This window comes from Melanostigma gelatinosum (genome assembly GCF_949748355.1).
Source record: "Melanostigma gelatinosum genome assembly, chromosome: 5".
Classification (NCBI taxonomy): Eukaryota; Metazoa; Chordata; class Actinopteri; order Perciformes; family Zoarcidae; genus Melanostigma; species Melanostigma gelatinosum.
In genome coordinates, this window is record NC_136638.1 from 8,077,894 (window position 1) to 8,097,204 (window position 19,311).

At 42.4% G+C, this 19,311-nt stretch overlaps 2 long non-coding RNA genes across 2 annotated transcripts; both read right to left on the bottom strand.

The window, feature by feature from the left end:
• Positions 1 to 17,011: 17,011 nt before the first annotated feature.
• Positions 17,012 to 17,550, bottom strand: LOC306777999. Its single transcript, XR_013772020.1, has 3 exons — positions 17,456 to 17,550; positions 17,163 to 17,224; positions 17,012 to 17,071 (listed from the first exon to the last, which is right to left on the bottom strand). It is a non-coding gene; the product is annotated as an uncharacterized lncRNA (long non-coding RNA).
• Positions 17,551 to 18,048: 498 nt separating this feature from the next.
• On the bottom strand, positions 18,049 to 18,428 carry LOC306777441. The gene is made up of 3 exons (XR_013771989.1): positions 18,365 to 18,428; positions 18,181 to 18,235; positions 18,049 to 18,084 (listed from the first exon to the last, which is right to left on the bottom strand). It is a non-coding gene; the product is annotated as an uncharacterized lncRNA (long non-coding RNA).
• Positions 18,429 to 19,311: the final 883 nt, after the last annotated feature.

Consider the following 19,311-nt stretch of genomic DNA (forward strand, 5'->3'; position numbering starts at 1 on the left):
TGCATTGGCCGGGAATCGGACCCGGATCTCCCAGATGGCAGGCGAGAATTCTACCATTGAACCACCAATGCTGATGTAACACCAACCGGAGAAGGCGAGAACTGAAATTCCCGACCACCAGAAACATCTGTTTGATAGCTGTGCGTGGCCGGCATGTCAAGAATACAACCAACGTTTTCAAATGTCGGGAATCCAGCACTGACCTGAAACCATTGGTGTTTTCCCTGGTACACCATTGCATCCCAGTGTAAATGATTCCCGTAGAACCATTACCTGTATCGTAACCACTTTAAAACCATGCTGCATTGGCCGGGAATCGGACCCGGATCTCCCACGTGGCAGGCGAGAATTCTACCATTGAACCACCAATGCTGATGCAGCACCAACCAGAGAAGGCAAGAACTGAAATTCCCGACCACCAGAAATATCTGTTTGATAGCTTTGCGTGGCTGGCATGTCAAGAATCCAACCAATGTTTTCAAATGTCGAGAATCCAGCACTGACCTGAAACCATTCGCGTTTTCGCTGGTACACCCTTGCATCCCAGTGTAAATGATTCCCGTAGAACCCTGACATGCATCGTAACAACAGTAAAACACCGCTGCATTGGCCGGGAATCGGACCCGGATCTCCCAGATGGCAGGCGAGAATTCTACCATTGAACCACCAATGCTGATGTAACACCAACCGGAGAAGGCGAGAACTGAAATTCCCGACCACCAGAAACATCTGTTTGATAGCTGTGCGTGGCCGGCATGTCAAGAATACAACCAACGTTTTCAAATGTCGGGAATCCAGCACTGACCTGAAACCATTGGTGTTTTCCCTGGTACACCATTGCATCCCAGTGTAAATGATTCCCGTAGAACCATTACCTGTATCGTAACCACTTTAAAACCCTGCTGCATTGGCCGGGAATCGGACCCGGATCTCCCACGTGGCAGGCGAGAATTCTACCATTGAACCACCAATGCTGATGCAACACCAACTGGAGAAGGCGAGAACTGAAATTCCCGACCACCAGAAACATCTGTTTGATAGCTTTACGTGGCCGGCATGTCAAGAATACAACCAATGTTTTCAAATGTCGAGAATCCAGCACTGACCTGAACCCATGAGCGTTTTCGATGGTACACCCTTGCATCCCAGTGTAAATGATTCCCGTAGAACCATTACCTGTATCGTAACCACTTTAAAACCCTGCTGCCTTGGCCGGGAATCGGACCCGGATCTCCCACGTGGCAGGCGAGAATTCTACCATTGAACCACCAATGCTGATGTAACACCAACCGGAGAAGGCGAGAACTGAAATTCCCGACCACCAGAAACATCTGTTTGATAGCTTTGCGTGGCCGGCATGTCAAGAATACAACCAATGTTTTCAAATGTCGAGAATCCAGCACTGACCTGAAACCATGAGCGTTTTCGATGGTACACCCTTGCATCCCAGTGTAAATGATTCCCGTAGAACCATTATCTGTATCGTAACCACTTTATAACCCTGCTGCATTGGCCGGGAATCGGACCCGGATCTCCCACGTGGCAGGCGAGAATTCTACCATTGAACCACCAATGCTGATGCAACACCAACCAGAGAAGGTAAGACCTGAAATTCCCGACCACCAGAAATATCTGTTTGATAGCTTTGCGTGGCCGGCATGTCAAGAATCCAACCAATGTTTTCAAATATCGAGAATCCAGCACTGACCTGAAACCATGAGCGTTTTCGATGGCACACCCTTGCATTCCAGTGTAAATGATTCCCGTAGAACCATTACCTGTATCGTAACCACTTTAAAACCCTGCTGCATTGGCCGGGAATCGGACCCGGATCTCCCACGTGGCAGGCGAGAATTCTACCATTGAACCACCAATGCTGATGTAACACCAACCAGAGAAGGCGAGAACTGACATTCTCGACCACCAGAACTGTTAGTTTGATCGCTTTGCATGGCCGGCATGTCAAGAATACCACCAATGTTTTCAGATGTCTGGTGGTCGGGAATTTCAGTTCTCGCCTTCTTCGGTGGGTGTTGCATCAGCATTGGTGGTTCAATGGTAGAATTCTCGCCTGCCACGTGGGGGCAAGCCGTGTATAGTTGGCATACGCTGACAGCCAATGAAATTGCAGCATTTCATATCGCTGGTTTCAGCTCCTGGACGCAGGTTCGAGTCTCACTGGGGCTAAGCCACTCATCAATGACAAAGAGCTATTCATAAATCCAGAAATGTTTATCCAGCTTTACCTTTTACTGATTGTCACTAGATTGTAGTGGCAGATAGATTATCAAGTACTTGACTTATTTTTGGCTATAAACCTATTATATTGCAGTTTTTACTGTTGACTATAATGATTCACGTATTAATGAGACATGTGAACATTAGTGAATGAAATATATTTATTAAACACAACAGGGACAGTGAATATTGAACACAGAGCCAATAATGCAAGGTCACAAATACACAACACAAATATGTTAAAGAAATATAATAATGACAAAACACTCCCCTTTTCTCTTACTTTCCCTTTTCAACCTCCCATCTCTTTTTTTCTGTCTCATAAAAAGCAGGTCGTCTGCTTCTCATGCCCTGGTCTTTGTAAAAGGAAAAGACTTTACCAGGGCAGTAAATGTACTTCCCTGTTAGTCCAGGGAACCCCGTGTGGATGTGAGGACTGTTTGGATCCTGCTTCAGATCCATCTGACAGAATCGACACTTGCGACCTGTGGGCTGGGATTCAGTCCTCTTCCTCTTCTGCTGTCCTCTGTCCTCCACCCTTTTCCTTGTAGCATCCAGTTCCAGCTGAAATAACTTTGGAGGAGGAAGATCAGAGATGCTGTGGATTCATTCTGGCTGGGGAGGGAGACGTCACAATGACACCATCTTCATGAGGTTGCGCACAGGAAAGCAGCCTGTCCAGAGACCCGTGGATTCCAGCTCTGTCTTCATCCAGATCCTCTGCTGCTGTGAACAGGTCCACTGGCTGACTTCATGCTCGTAGCCAGGGAGCTGTGGAGGAGGACGGGTGGGGACAGCTAACGTCCTGGGTGATGGCTCACCTAGTCAGACAAGAATAAACGGAGCAAATTAGTACGATTTTGGGTGCGTCTTGATTTAATCTTTTGACATGAAAAACCTTCTCACACTAACTTTGATCTCTCTGTGCAGGTGACAGTTGAGCGGGCTCTGCAGACGTCTCAGGAGAAATCAGGGGGGCCTCTGACACTACAGAGAATATTAAACATGTAATCATTATTATTGACAGTAAGATGAAGCAAGGATGTAACATGACAGCTACACTGTAGTCTGTGAAACTCAGCAAGCTGGACACTGGAGTGCTGCCTACCTATTGTCTGAATACAGTGCAGCAGCAACTGTATAGCATTAACAACAGTTTTGATGAACACTACATGAAGTATATTTTTAAGATGCAAATACAGGTCAAATAACACACACCAGGGACTGTGACAGTCGCCTCTGTTGCTGGACGACCCGCTCCTTCTGGCAGCAGACACGTGAGCTCCTGAGGAACAGGCACTGGTCTCCTTACAGTTACAGCTGCGGCTGCAAGGAGAGAAGGATCACAAAACACAATCAACGGTTTATAACAGATATGAGCACAGTGAATATGACAGATGTGTTTACATGTTGGATGTATTTACCATCTACTTGTGAACCCTTCAGATGAGTTGGTGCAGCCAGTGTAGCAGATGGTTCTACAATGGAAAACACCTTGTCAGTAATTTATATTTTGACAAAGAAACACAACTGTTAGTATCGTTACTTCACCTTTCTCAGCCGTATCCAATGACAGACTGTTTCTCACATTAATATATAAAGAATATACTTCATTCATACACGTGTGTTTGTCTTTCAATGGGTTAATATTCAGTGGCCAGTCATTGTGATGTAACCTAGGCAGGTGAAGCAACATGGCACACTTCAAACACATGCATTCAGGTGTTAGTAACACAGCAGTTTCAGACATACATATTGTTTCTTTTTATCCATATAAGGAAACAAAGAGTGATACGTACCCTCATCATGACTGGTATCAATTCATAGTCACAAGGACAACAAGCAGAACACCTAAACATGAGACAGAACGGTTCAATGCTTCACGTGGGATAAGAAGTCATGGTCCCATGCTTGTCTGTTGATGGCAGAACGTTTTTGGTGAAAAACCTCTTTCTGTTCCCGGAGCCTGTTGTTGTCTGGCTGTTTGATGATGCAGAAACAGCTGGTAAACAAACAAAAACATATCATATACACTGAATAGAACACACGATTAACCGGTCAGCAAACCGGCTGAACTGTAACTGATTTTAAATCTTCAGGTGGTAGAAATGAAAGACATCAAATGTTTACTCACAGCTCTGCACATGTGGCTTTGAAGGAGATACTCAGCATCCCTCTCTCCAGCTCTTCATCTTCATCCATCACTGAGATGCAAACAGACGAGAATTAGAACGTCATTAAATGAATATCTTCTTGCACTTCTTGTACATAAACATTATTTTAACAGTGATGGAGAAAGTCTACACATCTTGTACTTCAGTAAAAAAATATGTATTAATACCACCACATGGTGTAAATACTCTTTAAGTGAAAGTCCTGCATTCAAATCTTACTTACTCAAAGTCTGACTTCAGTAAAAGTACAAAAAAGCATGTGTTCATCACTTTAATGACTTTATATACTGCTGGTAGTTTAATCTGTAATAACACATTTATTAGTTGAGTATATTTTGTCTGATATCCTGAATCTGCCAAGTAACTAACGTTAATAACTAATGCTGTCAAACACACGTGGAGCAGTTAATGTACAGAACTATGAACTACATGCATTAATGACGATACGTGACGTGATACAACGGAGACGTGCGTGTTTATTTAACGTTAACGTGATTCACATGAACCACCGGGTCCGGTCACAGCTTGTTGTTCTTTTGTTACGTGTCCGTAAAGTAACAGAGTATATCTTACGTTCACCACAACCTCAACCGGCCGCTGCTCAGCCTCTATATTCACTGACATGCGTCGTAAACGGCAACTCATTTTATTTGAATGCACGTTCGTGTTAACTTGTGATACTTTTGGTCACAAAAACGCATCAAAGTCGGACATGAATTAACCGATATGAACCGTTAACGGCTCCAGATTACGTTACGTTGTAAGGTAACGAACTCATACAGAAGTCCGCCTTCGACACAATAACACAAAAAAAACACAACTAACTTTATCTTTGAAGCTTTCAAGTGAATGTCAGACAGCCCAGACTAATTGTCATGACATTTTAATTCATTGTTATTCATCTTAATGACTTACCGTTCAACGTAGTGTCCACCCAGCGAATAGATCCGGAAAATGCGGGCTGTCGATGCTCTTTCCAGGCTCCGACTGACTGACAAACACCGGAGAAAATCTTTCTCTCGCAAAACGGCACCACAGCGCTGCTGGTGCTGGTGGCCAAAGATATATTACATCCGTACTGGTTTAGGACTACCATTGAAAATGAATGGGAAACGGTTTAGGGAGTTTTAGCTAAAGAATCCCCGGGTGCCGCGCGCGGGCAAGCCGTGTATAGTTGGCATACGCTGACAGCCAATGAAATTGCAGCATTTCATATCGCTGGTTTCAGCTCCTGGACGCAGGTTCGAGTCTAACTGGGGCAAAGCCACTCATCAATGACAAAGAGCTATTCATAAATCAAGAAATGTTTATCCAGCTTTACCTTTTACTGATTGTCACTAGATTGTAGTGGCAGATAGATTATCAAGTACTTGACTTATTTTTGGCTATAAACCTATTATATTGCAGTTTTTACTGTTGACTATAATGATTCACGTATTAATGAGACATGTGAACATTAGTGAATGAAATATATTTATTAAACACAACAGGGACAGTGAATATTGAACACAGAGCCAATAATGCAAGGTCACAAATACACAACACAAATATGTTAAAGAAATATAATAATGACAAAACACTCCCCTTTTCTCTTACTTTCCCTTTTCAACCTCCCATCTCTTTTTTTCTGTCTCATAAAAAGCAGGTCGTCTGCTTCTCCATGCCCTGGTCTTTGTAAAAGGAAAAGACTTTACCAGGGCAGTAAATGTACTTCCCTGTTAGTCCAGGGAACCCCGTGTGGATGTGAGGACTGTTTGGATCCTGCTTCAGATCCATCTGACAGAATCGACACTTGCGACCTGTGGGCTGGGATTCAGTCCTCTTCCTCTTCTGCTGTCTTCTGTCCTCCACCCTTTTCCTTGTAGCATCCAGTTCCAGCTGAAAGAACTTTGGAGGAGGAAGATCAGAGATGCTGTGGATTCATTCTGGCTGGGGAGGGAGACGTCACAATGACACCATCTTCATGAGGTTGCGCACAGGAAAGCAGCCTGTCCAGAGACCCGTGGATTCCAGCTCTGTCTTCATCCAGATCCTCTGCTGCTGTGAACAGGTCCACTGGCTGACTTCATGCTCGTAGCCAGGGAGCTGTGGAGGAGGACGGGTGGGGACAGCTAACGTCCTGGGTGATGGCTCACCTAGTCAGACAAGAATAAACGGAGCAAATTAGTACGATTCTGGTTGCGTCTTGATTTAATCTTTTGACATGAAAAACCTTCTCACACTAACTTTGATCTCTCTGTGCAGGTGACAGTTGAGCGGGCTCTGCAGACGTCTCAGGAGAAATCAGGGGGGCCTCTGACACTATCGAGAATATTAAACATGTTGTCATTATTATTGACAGTAAGATGAAGCAAGGATGTAACATGACAGCTACACTGTAGTCTGTGAAACTCAGCAAGCTGGACACTGGAGTGCTGCCTACCTATTGTCTGAATACAGTGCAGCAGCAACTGTATAGCATTAACAACAGTTTTGATGAACACGACATGAAGTATATTTTTAAGATGCAAATACAGGTCAAATAACACACACCAGGGTCTGTGACAGTCGCCTCTGTTGCTGGACGACCCGCTCCTTCTGGCAGCAGACACGTGAGCTCCTGAGGAACAGGCACTGGTCTCCTTACAGTTACAGCTGCAAGGAGAGAAGGATCACAAAACACAATCAACGGTTTATAACAGATATGAGCACAGTGAATATGACAGATGTGTTTACATGTTGGATGTATTTACCATCTACTTGTGAACCCTTCAGATGAGTTGGTGCAGCCAGTGTAGCAGATGGTTCTACAATGGAAAACACCTTGTCAGTAATTTATATTTTGACAAAGAAACACAACTGTTAGTATCGTTACTTCACCTTTCTCAGCCGTATCCAATGACAGACTGTTTCTCACATTAATATATAAAGAATATACTTCATTCATACACGTGTGTTTGTCTTTCAATGGGTTAATATTCAGTGGCCAGTCATTGTGATGTAACCTAGGCAGGTGAAGCAACATGGCACACTTCAAACACATGCATTCAGGTGTTAGTAACACAGCAGTTTCAGACATGCATATTGTTTCTTTTTATCCATATAAGGAAACAAAGAGTGCTACGTACCCTCATCATGACTGGTATCAATTCATAGTCACAAGGACAACAAGCAGAACACCTAAACATGAGACAGAACGGTTCAATGCTTCACGTGGGATAAGAAGTCATGGTCCCATGCTTGTCTGTTGATGGCAGAACGTTTTTGGTGAAAAACCTCTTTCTGTTCCCGGAGCCTGTTGTTATCTGGCTGTTTGATGATGCAGAAACAGCTGGTAAACAAACAAAAAACATATCATATACACTGAATAGAACACACGATTAACCGGTCAGCAAACCGGCTGAACTGTAACTGATTTTAAATCTTCAGGTGGTAGAAATGAAAGACATCAAATGTTTACTCACAGCTCTGCACATGTGGCTTTGAAGGAGATACTCAGCATCCCTCTCTCCAGCTCTTCATCTTCATCCATCACTGAGATGCAAACAGACGAGAATTAGAACGTCATTAAATGAATATCTTCTTGCACTTCTTGTACATAAACATTATTTTAACAGTGATGGAGAAAGTCTACACATCTTGTACTTCAGTAAGAAAATAGGTGTAAATACTCTTTAAGTGAAAGTCCTGCATTCAAATCTTACTTACTCAAAGTCTGACTTCAGTAAAAGTACAAAAAAGCATGTGTTCATCACTTTAATGACTTTATATACTGCTGGTAGTTTAATCTGTAATAACACATTTATTAGTTGAGTATATTTTGTCTGATATCCTGAATCTGCCAAGTAACTAACGTCAATAACTAATGCTGTCAAACACACGTGGAGCAGTTAATGTACATAACTATGAACTACATGCATTAATGACGATACGTGACGTGATACAACGGAGACGTGCGTGTTTATTTAACGTTAACGTGATTCACATGAACCACCGGGTCCGGTCACAGCTTGTTGTTCTTTTGTTACGTGTCCGTAAAGTAACAGAGTATATCTTACGTTCACCACAACCTCAACCGGCCGCTGCTCAGCCTCTGTGTTCACTGACATGCGTCGTAAACGGCAACTCATTTTATTTGAATGCACGTTCGTGTTAACTTGTGATACTTTTGGTCACAAAAACGCATCAAAGTCGGACATGAATTAACCGATATGAACCGTTAACGGCTCCAGATTACGTTACGTTGTAAGGTAACGAACTCATACAGAAGTCCGCCTTCGACACAATAACACAAAAAAAACACAACTAACTTTATCTTTGAAGCTTTCAAGTGAATGTCAGACAGCCCAGACTAATTGTCATGACATTTTAATTCATTGTTATTCATCTTAATGACTTACCGTTCAACGTAGTGTCCACCCAGCGAATAGATCCGGAAAATGCGGGCTGTCGATGCTCTTTCCAGGCTCCGACTGACTGACAAACACCGGAGAAAATCTTTCTCTCGCAAAACGGCACCACAGCGCTGCTGGTGCTGGTGGCCAAAGATATATTACATCCGTACTGGTTTAGGACTACCATTGAAAATGAATGGGAAACGGTTTAGGGAGTTTTAGCTAAAGAATCCCCGGGTGCCGCGCGGAGGCAAGCCGTGTATAGTTGGCATACGCTGACAGCCAATGAAATTGCAGCATTTCATATCGCTGGTTTCAGCTCCTGGACGCAGATTCGAGTCTAACTGGGGCAAAGCCACTCATCAATGACAAAGAGCTATTCATAAATCAAGAAATGTTTATCCAGCTTTACCTTTTACTGATTGTCACTAGATTGTAGTGGCAGATAGATTATCAAGTACTTGACTTATTTTTGGCTATAAACCTATTATATTGCAGTTTTTACTGTTGACTATAATGATTCACGTATTAATGAGACATGTGAACATTAGTGAATGAAATATATTTATTAAACACAACAGGGACAGTGAATATTGAACACAGAGCCAATAATGCAAGGTCACAAATACACAACACAAATATGTTAAACAAATATAATAATGACAAAACACTCCCCTTTTCTCTTACTTTCCCTTTTCAACCTCCCATCTCTTTTTTTCTGTCTCATAAAAAGCAGGTCGTCTGCTTCTCATGCCCTGGTCTTTGTAAAAGGAAAAGACTTTACCAGGGCAGTAAATGTACTTCCCTGTTAGTCCAGGGAACCCCGTGTGGATGTGAGGACTATTTGGATCCTGCTTCAGATCCATCTGACAGAATCGACACTTGCGACCTGTGGGCTGGGATTCAGTCCTCTTCCTCTTCTGCTGTCTTCTGTCCTCCACCCTTTTCCTTGTAGCATCCAGTTCCAGCTGAAAGAACTTTGGAGGAGGAAGATCAGAGATGCTGTGGATTCATTCTGGCTGGGGAGGGAGACGTCACAATGACACCATCTTCATGAGGTTGCGCACAGGAAAGCAGCCTGGCCAGAGAGCCGTGGATTCCAGCTCCGTCTTCATCCAGATCCTCTGCTGCTGTGAACAGGTCCACTGGCTGACTTCATGCTCGTAGCCAGGGAGCTGTGGAGGAGGACGGGTGGGGACAGCTAACGTCCTGGGTGATGGCTCACCTAGTCAGACAAGAATAAACGGAGCAAATTAGTACGATTCTGGTTGCGTCTTGATTTAATCTTTTGACATGAAAAACCTTCTCACACTAACTTTGATCTCTCTGTGCAGGTGACAGTTGAGCGGGCTCTGCAGACGTCTCAGGAGAAATCAGGGGGGCCTCTGACACTATCGAGAATATTAAACATGTTGTCATTATTATTGACAGTAAGATGAAGCAAGGATGTAACATGACAGCTACACTGTAGTCTGTGAAACTCAGCAAGCTGGACACTGGAGTGCTGCCTACCTATTGTCTGAATACAGTGCAGCAGCAACTGTATAGCATTAACAACAGTTTTGATGAACACGACATGAAGTATATTTTTAAGATGCAAATACAGGTCAAATAACACACACCAGGGTCTGTGACAGTCGCCTCTGTTGCTGGACGACCCGCTCCTTCTGGCAGCAGACACGTGAGCTCCTGAGGAACAGGCACTGGTCTCCTTACAGTTACAGCTGCAAGGAGAGAAGGATCACAAAACACAATCAACGGTTTATAACAGATATGAGCACAGTGAATATGACAGATGTGTTTACATGTTGGATGTATTTACCATCTACTTGTGAACCCTTCAGATGAGTTGGTGCAGCCAGTGTAGCAGATGGTTCTACAATGGAAAACACCTTGTCAGTAATTTATATTTTGACAAAGAAACACAACTGTTAGTATCGTTACTTCACCTTTCTCAGCCGTATCCAATGACAGACTGTTTCTCACATTAATATATAAAGAATATACTTCATTCATACACGTGTGTTTGTCTTTCAATGGGTTAATATTCAGTGGCCAGTCATTGTGATGTAACCTAGGCAGGTGAAGCAACATGGCACACTTCAAACACATGCATTCAGGTGTTAGTAACACAGCAGTTTCAGACATGCATATTGTTTCTTTTTATCCATATAAGGAAACAAAGAGTGCTACGTACCCTCATCATGACTGGTATCAATTCATAGTCACAAGGACAACAAGCAGAACACCTAAACATGAGACAGAACGGTTCAATGCTTCACGTGGGATAAGAAGTCATGGTCCCATGCTTGTCTGTTGATGGCAGAACGTTTTTGGTGAAAAACCTCTTTCTGTTCCCGGAGCCTGTTGTTATCTGGCTGTTTGATGATGCAGAAACAGCTGGTAAACAAACAAAAAACATATCATATACACTGAATAGAACACACGATTAACCGGTCAGCAAACCGGCTGAACTGTAACTGATTTTAAATCTTCAGGTGGTAGAAATGAAAGACATCAAATGTTTACTCACAGCTCTGCACATGTGGCTTTGAAGGAGATACTCAGCATCCCTCTCTCCAGCTCTTCATCTTCATCCATCACTGAGATGCAAACAGACGAGAATTAGAACGTCATTAAATGAATATCTTCTTGCACTTCTTGTACATAAACATTATTTTAACAGTGATGGAGAAAGTCTACACATCTTGTACTTCAGTAAGAAAATAGGTGTAAATACTCTTTAAGTGAAAGTCCTGCATTCAAATCTTACTTACTCAAAGTCTGACTTCAGTAAAAGTACAAAAAAGCATGTGTTCATCACTTTAATGACTTTATATACTGCTGGTAGTTTAATCTGTAATAACACATTTATTAGTTGAGTATATTTTGTCTGATATCCTGAATCTGCCAAGTAACTAACGTCAATAACTAATGCTGTCAAACACACGTGGAGCAGTTAATGTACATAACTATGAACTACATGCATTAATGACGATACGTGACGTGATACAACGGAGACGTGCGTGTTTATTTAACGTTAACGTGATTCACATGAACCACCGGGTCCGGTCACAGCTTGTTGTTCTTTTGTTACGTGTCCGTAAAGTAACAGAGTATATCTTACGTTCACCACAACCTCAACCGGCCGCTGCTCAGCCTCTGTGTTCACTGACATGCGTCGTAAACGGCAACTCATTTTATTTGAATGCACGTTCGTGTTAACTTGTGATACTTTTGGTCACAAAAACGCATCAAAGTCGGACATGAATTAACCGATATGAACCGTTAACGGCTCCAGATTACGTTACGTTGTAAGGTAACGAACTCATACAGAAGTCCGCCTTCGACACAATAACACAAAAAAAACACAACTAACTTTATCTTTGAAGCTTTCAAGTGAATGTCAGACAGCCCAGACTAATTGTCATGACATTTTAATTCATTGTTATTCATCTTAATGACTTACCGTTCAACGTAGTGTCCACCCAGCGAATAGATCCGGAAAATGCGGGCTGTCGATGCTCTTTCCAGGCTCCGACTGACTGACAAACACCGGAGAAAATCTTTCTCTCGCAAAACGGCACCACAGCGCTGCTGGTGCTGGTGGCCAAAGATATATTACATCCGTACTGGTTTAGGACTACCATTGAAAATGAATGGGAAACGGTTTAGGGAGTTTTAGCTAAAGAATCCCCGGGTGCCGCGCGGAGGCAAGCCGTGTATAGTTGGCATACGCTGACAGCCAATGAAATTGCAGCATTTCATATCGCTGGTTTCAGCTCCTGGACGCAGATTCGAGTCTAACTGGGGCTAAGCCACTCATCAATGACAAAGAGCTATTCATGAATCAAGAAATGTTTATCCAGCTTTACCTTTTACTGATTGTCACTAGATTGTAGTGGCAGATAGATTATCAAGTACTTGACTTATTTTTGGCTATAAACCTATTATATTGCAGTTTTTACTGTTGACTATAATGATTCACGTATTAATGAGACATGTGAACATTAGTGACTGAAATATATTTATTAAACACAACAGGGACAGTGAATATTGAACACAGAGCCAATAATGCAAGGTCACAAATACACAACACAAATATGTTAAACAAATATAATAATGACAAAACACTCCCCTTTTCTCTTACTTTCCCTTTTCAACCTCCCATCTCTTTTTTTCTGTCTCATAAAAAGCAGGTCGTCTGCTTCTCATGCCCTGGTCTTTGTAAAAGGAAAAGACTTTACCAGGGCAGTAAATGTACTTCCCTGTTAGTCCAGGGAACCCCGTGTGGATGTGAGGACTATTTGGATCCTGCTTCAGATCCATCTGACAGAATCGACACTTGCGACCTGTGGGCTGGGATTCAGTCCTCTTCCTCTTCTGCTGTCTTCTGTCCTCCACCCTTTCCCTTGTAGCATCCAGTTCCAGCTGAAAGAACTTTGGAGGAGGAAGATCAGAGATGCTGTGGATTCATTCTGGCTGGGGAGGGAGACGTCACAATGACACCATCTTCATGAGGTTGCGCACAGGAAAGCAGCCTGGCCAGAGAGCCGTGGATTCCAGCTCCGTCTTCATCCAGATCCTCTGCTGCTGTGAACAGGTCCACTGGCTGACTTCATGCTCGTAGCCAGGGAGCGGTGGAGGAGGACGGGTGGGGACAGCTAACGGCCTGGGTGATTGCTCACCTAGTCAGACAAGAATAAACGGAGCAAATTAGTACGATTTTGGGTGCGTCTTGATTTAATCTTTTGACATGAAAAACCTTCTCACACTAACTTTGATCTCTCTGTGCAGGTGACAGTTGAGCGGGCTCTGCAGACGTCTCAGGAGAAATCAGGGGGGCCTCTGACACTACAGAGAATATTAAACATGTTGTCATTATTATTGACAGTAAGATGAAGCAAGGATGTAACATGACAGCTACACTGTAGTCTGTGAAACTCAGCAAGCTGGACACTGGAGTGCTGCCTACCTATTGTCTGAATACAGTGCAGCAGCAACTGTATAGAATTAACAACAGTTTTGATGAACACTACATGAAGTATATTTTTAAGATGCAAATACAGGTCAAATAACACACACCAGGGACTGTGACAGTCGCCTCTGTTGCTGGACGACCCGCTCCTTCTGGCAGCAGACACGTGAGCTCCTGGGGAACAGGCACTGGTCTCCTTACAGTTACAGCTGCAAGGAGAGAAGGATCACAAAACACAATCAACGGTTTATAACAGATATGAGCACAGTGAATATGACAGATGTGTTTACATGTTGGATGTATTTACCATCTACTTGTGAACCCTTCAGATGAGTTGGTGCAGCCAGTGTAGCAGATGGTTCTACAATGGAAAACACCTTGTCAGTAATTTATATTTTGACAAAGAAACACAACTGTTAGTATCGTTACTTCACCTTTCTCAGCCGTATCCAATGACAGACTGTTTCTCACATTAATATATAAAGAATATACTTCATTCATACACGTGTGTTTGTCTTTCAATGGGTTAATATTCAGTGGCCAGTCATTGTGATGTAACCTAGGCAGGTGAAGCAACATGGCACACTTCAAACACATGCATTCAGGTGTTAGTAACACAGCAGTTTCAGACATACATATTGTTTCTTTTTATCCATATAAGGAAACAAAGAGTGCTACGTACCCTCATCATGACTGGTATCAATTCATAGTCACGAGGACAACAAGCAGAACACCACAACATGAGACAGAACGGTTCAATGCTTCATGTGGGATAAGAAGTCATGGTCCCATGCTTGTCTGTTGATGGCAGAACGTTTTTGGTGAAAAACCTCTTTCTGTTCCCGGAGCCTGTTGTTATCTGGCTGTTTGATGATGCAGAAACAGCTGGTAAACAAACAAAAAACATATCATATACACTGAATAGAACACACGATTAACCGGTCAGCAAACCGGCTGAACTGTAACTGATTTTAAATCTTCAGGTGGTAGAAATGAAAGACATCAAATGTTTACTCACAGCTCTGCACATGTGGCTTTGAAGGAGATACTCAGCATCCCTCTCTCCAGCTCTTCATCTTCATCCATCACTGAGATGCAAACAGACGAGAATTAGAACGTCATTAAATGAATATCTTCTTGCACTTCTTGTACATAAACATTATTTTAACAGTGATGGAGAAAGTCTACACATCTTGTACTTCAGTAAAAAAATATGTATTAATACCACCACATGGTGTAAATACTCTTTAAGTGAAAGTCCTGCATTCAAATCTTACTTACTCAAAGTCTGACTTCAGTAAAAGTACAAAAAAGCATGTGTTCATCACTTTAATGACTTTATATACTGCTGGTAGTTTAATCTGTAATAACACATCATTTATTAGTTGAGTATATTTTGTCTGATATCCTGAATCTGCCAAGTAACTAACGTTAATAACTAATGCTGTCAAACACACGTGGAGCAGTTAATGTACATAACTATGAACTACATGCATTAATGACGATACGTGACGTGATACAACGGAGACGTGCGTGTTTATTTAACGTTAACGTGATTCACATGAACCACCGGGTCCGGTCACAGCTTGTTGTTCTTTTGTTCCGTGTCCGTAAAGTAACAGAGTATATCTTACGTTCACCACAACCTCAACCGGCCGCTGCTCAGCCTCTATGTTCACTGACATGCGTCGTAAACGCGAACTCATTTTATTTGAATGCACGTTCGTGTTAACTTGTGATACTTTTGGTCACAAAAACGCATCAAAGTCGGACATGAACCTCTGTGTTCACTGACATGCGTCGTAAACGCGAACTCATTTTATTTGAATGCACGTTCGTGTTAACTTGTGATACTTTTGGTCACAAAACGCATCAAAGTCGGACATGAATTAACCGATATGAACCGTGAACGGCTCCAGATTACGTTACGTTGTAAGGTAACGAACTCATACAGAAGTCCGACTTCGACACAATATAACACAAAAAAAACACAACTAACTTTATCTTTGAAGCTTTCAAGTGAATGTCAGACAGCCCAGACTAATTGTCATGACATTTTAATTCATTGTTATTCATCTTAATGACTTACCGTTCAACGTAGTGTCCACCCAGCGAATAGATCCGGAAAATGCGGGCTGTCGATGCTCTTTCCAGGCTCCGACTGACTGACAAACACCGGAGAAAATCTTTCTCTCGCAAAACGGCACCACAGCGCTGCTGGTGCTGGTGGCCAAAGATATATTACATCCGTACTGGTTTAGGACTACCATTGAAAATGAATGGGAAACGGTTTAGGGAGTTTTAGCTAAAGAATCCCCGGGTGCCGCGCGGGGGCAAGCCGTGTATAGTTGGCATACGCTGACAGCCAATGAAATTGCAGCATTTCATATCGCTGGTTTCAGCTCCTGGACGCAGGTTCGAGTCTAACTGGGGCAAAGCCACTCATCAATGACAAAGAGCTATTCATAAATCAAGAAATGTTTATCCAGCTTTACCTTTTACTGATTATCACTAGATTGTAGTGGCAGATAGATTATCAAGTACTTGACTTATTTTTGGCTATAAACCTATTATATTGTAGTTTTTACTGTTGACTATAATGATTGACGTATTAATGAGACATGTGAACATTAGTGAATGAAATATATTTATTAAACACAACAGGGACAGTGAATATTGAACACAGAGCCAATAATGCAAGGTCACAAATACACAACACAAATATGTTAAACAAATATAATAATGACAAAACACTCCCCTTTTCTCTTACTTTCCCTTTTCAACCTCCCATCTCTTTTTTTCTGTCTCATAAAAAGCAGGTTGTCTGCTTCTCATGCCCTGGTCTTTGTAAAAGGAAAAGACTTTACCAGGGCAGTAAATGTACTTCCCTGTTAGTCCAGGGAACCCCGTGTGAATGTGAGGACTGTTTGGATCCTGCTTCAGATCCATCTGACAGAATCGACACTTGCGACCTGTGGGCTGGGATTCAGTCCTCTTCCTCTTCGGCTGTCTTCTGCCCTCCACCCTTTTCCTTGTAGCATCCAGTTCCAGCTGAAAGAACGTTGGAGGAGGAAGATCAGAGATGCTGTGGATTCATTCTGGCTGGGGAGGGAGACGCCACAATGACACCATCTTCATGAGGTTGCGCACAGGAAAGGAGCCTGGCCAGAGACCCGTGGATTCCAGCTCTGTCTTCATCCAGATCCTCTGCTGCTGTGAACAGGTCCACTGGGTGACTTCATGCTCGTAGCCAGGGAGCTGTGGAGGAGGACGGGTGGGGACAGCTAACGGCCTGGGTGATGGCTCACCTAGTCAGACAAGAATAAACGGAGCAAATGAGTACGATTCTGGTTGCGTCTTGATTTAATCTTTTGACATGAAAAACATTCTCACACTAACTTTTATCTCTCTGTGCTGGTGACAGTTGAGCGTCTCAGGAGAAATCAGGGGGGCCTCTGACACTACAGAGAATATTAAACATGTTGTCATTATTATTGACAGTAAGATGAAGCAAGGATGTAACATGACATCTACACTGTAGTCTGTGAAACTCAGCAAGCTGGACACTGGAGTGCTGCCTACCTATTGTCTGAATACAGTGCAGCAGCAACTGTATAGAATTAACAACAGTTTTGATGAACACTACATGTAGTATATTTTTAAGATGCAAATACAGGTCAAATAACACACACCAGGGACTGTGACAGTCGCCTCTGTTGCTGGACGACCCGCTCCTTCTGGCAGCAGACACGTGAGCTCCTGAGGAACAGGCACTGGTCTCCTTACAGTTACAGCTGCAAGGAGAGAAGGATCACAAAACACAATCAACGGTTTATAACAGATATGAGCACAGTGAATATGACAGATGTGTTTAAATGTTGGATGTATTTACCATCTACTTGTGAACCCTTCAGATGAGTTGGTGCAGCCAGTGTAGCAGATGGTTCTACAATGGAAAACACCTTGTCAGTAATTTATATTTTGACAATATACAAACACAACTGTTAGTATCGTTACTTCACCTTTCTCAGCCGTATCCAATGACAGACTGTTTCTCACATTAATATATAAAGAATATACTTCATTCATACACGTGTGTTTGTCTTTCAATGGGTTAATATTCAGTGTGTGTCATTGTGATGTAACCTAGGCAGGTGAAGCAACATGGCACACTTCAAACACATGCATTCAGGTGTTAGTAACACAGCAGTTTCATACATACATATTGTTTCCTTTTATCCATATAAGAAAACAAAGAGTGATACGTACCCTCATCATGACTGGTATCAATTCATAGTCACGAGGACAACAAGCAGAACACCTAAACATGAGACAGAACGGTTCAATGCTTCATGTGGGATAAGAAGTCATGGTCCCATGCTTGTCTGTTGACGGCAGAACGTTTTTGGTGAAAAACCTCTTTCTGTTCCCGGAGCCTGTTGTTGTCTGGCTGTTTGATGATGCAGAAACAGCTGGTAAACAAACAAAAAACATATCATATACACTGAATAGAACACACGATTAACCGTTCAGCAAACCGGCTGAACTGTAACTGATTTTAAATCTTCAGGTGGTAGAAATGAAAGACATCAAATGTTTACTCTCAGCTCTGCACGTGTGGCTTTGAAGGAGATACTCAGCATCCCTCTCTCCAGCTCTTCATCTTCATCCATCACTGAGATGCAAACAGACGAGAATTAGAACTTCATTAAATTAATATCTTCTTGCACTTCTTGTACATAAACATTATTTTAACAGTGATGGAGAAAGTCTACACATCTTGTACTTCAGTAAAAAAATATGTATTAATACCACCACATGGTGTAAATACTCTTTAAGTGAAAGTCCTGCATTCAAATCTTACTTACTCAAAGTCTGACTTCAGTAAAAGTACAAAAAAGCATGTGTTCATCACTTTAATGACTTTATATACTGCTGGTAGTTTAATCTGTAATAACACATCATTTATTAGTTGAGTATATTTTGTCTGATATCCTGAATCTGCCAAGTAACTAACGTTAGTAACTAATGCTGTCAAACACACGTGGAGCAGTTAATGTACATAACTATGAACTACATGCATTAATGACGATACGTGACGTGATACAACGGAGACGTGCATGTTTATTTAACGTTAACGTGATTCACATGAACCACCGGGTCCGGTCACAGCTTGTTGTTCTTTTGTTCCGTGTCCGTAAAGTAACAGAGTATATCTTACGTTCACCATAACCTCAACCGGCCGCTGCTCAGCCTCTGTGTTCACTGACATGCATAGTAAACGCGAACTCATTTTATTTGAATGCACGTTCGTGTTAACTTGTGATACTTTTGGTCACAAAAACGCATCAAAGTCGGACATGAATTAACCGGTATGAACCGTTAACGGCTCCAGATTACGTTACGTTGTAAGGTAACGAACTCATACAGTCAGAAGTCCGACTTCGACACAATATAACACAAAAAAAACACAACTAACTTTATCTTTGAAGCTTTCAAGTGAATGTCAGACAGCCCAGACTAATTGTCATGACATTTTAATTCATTG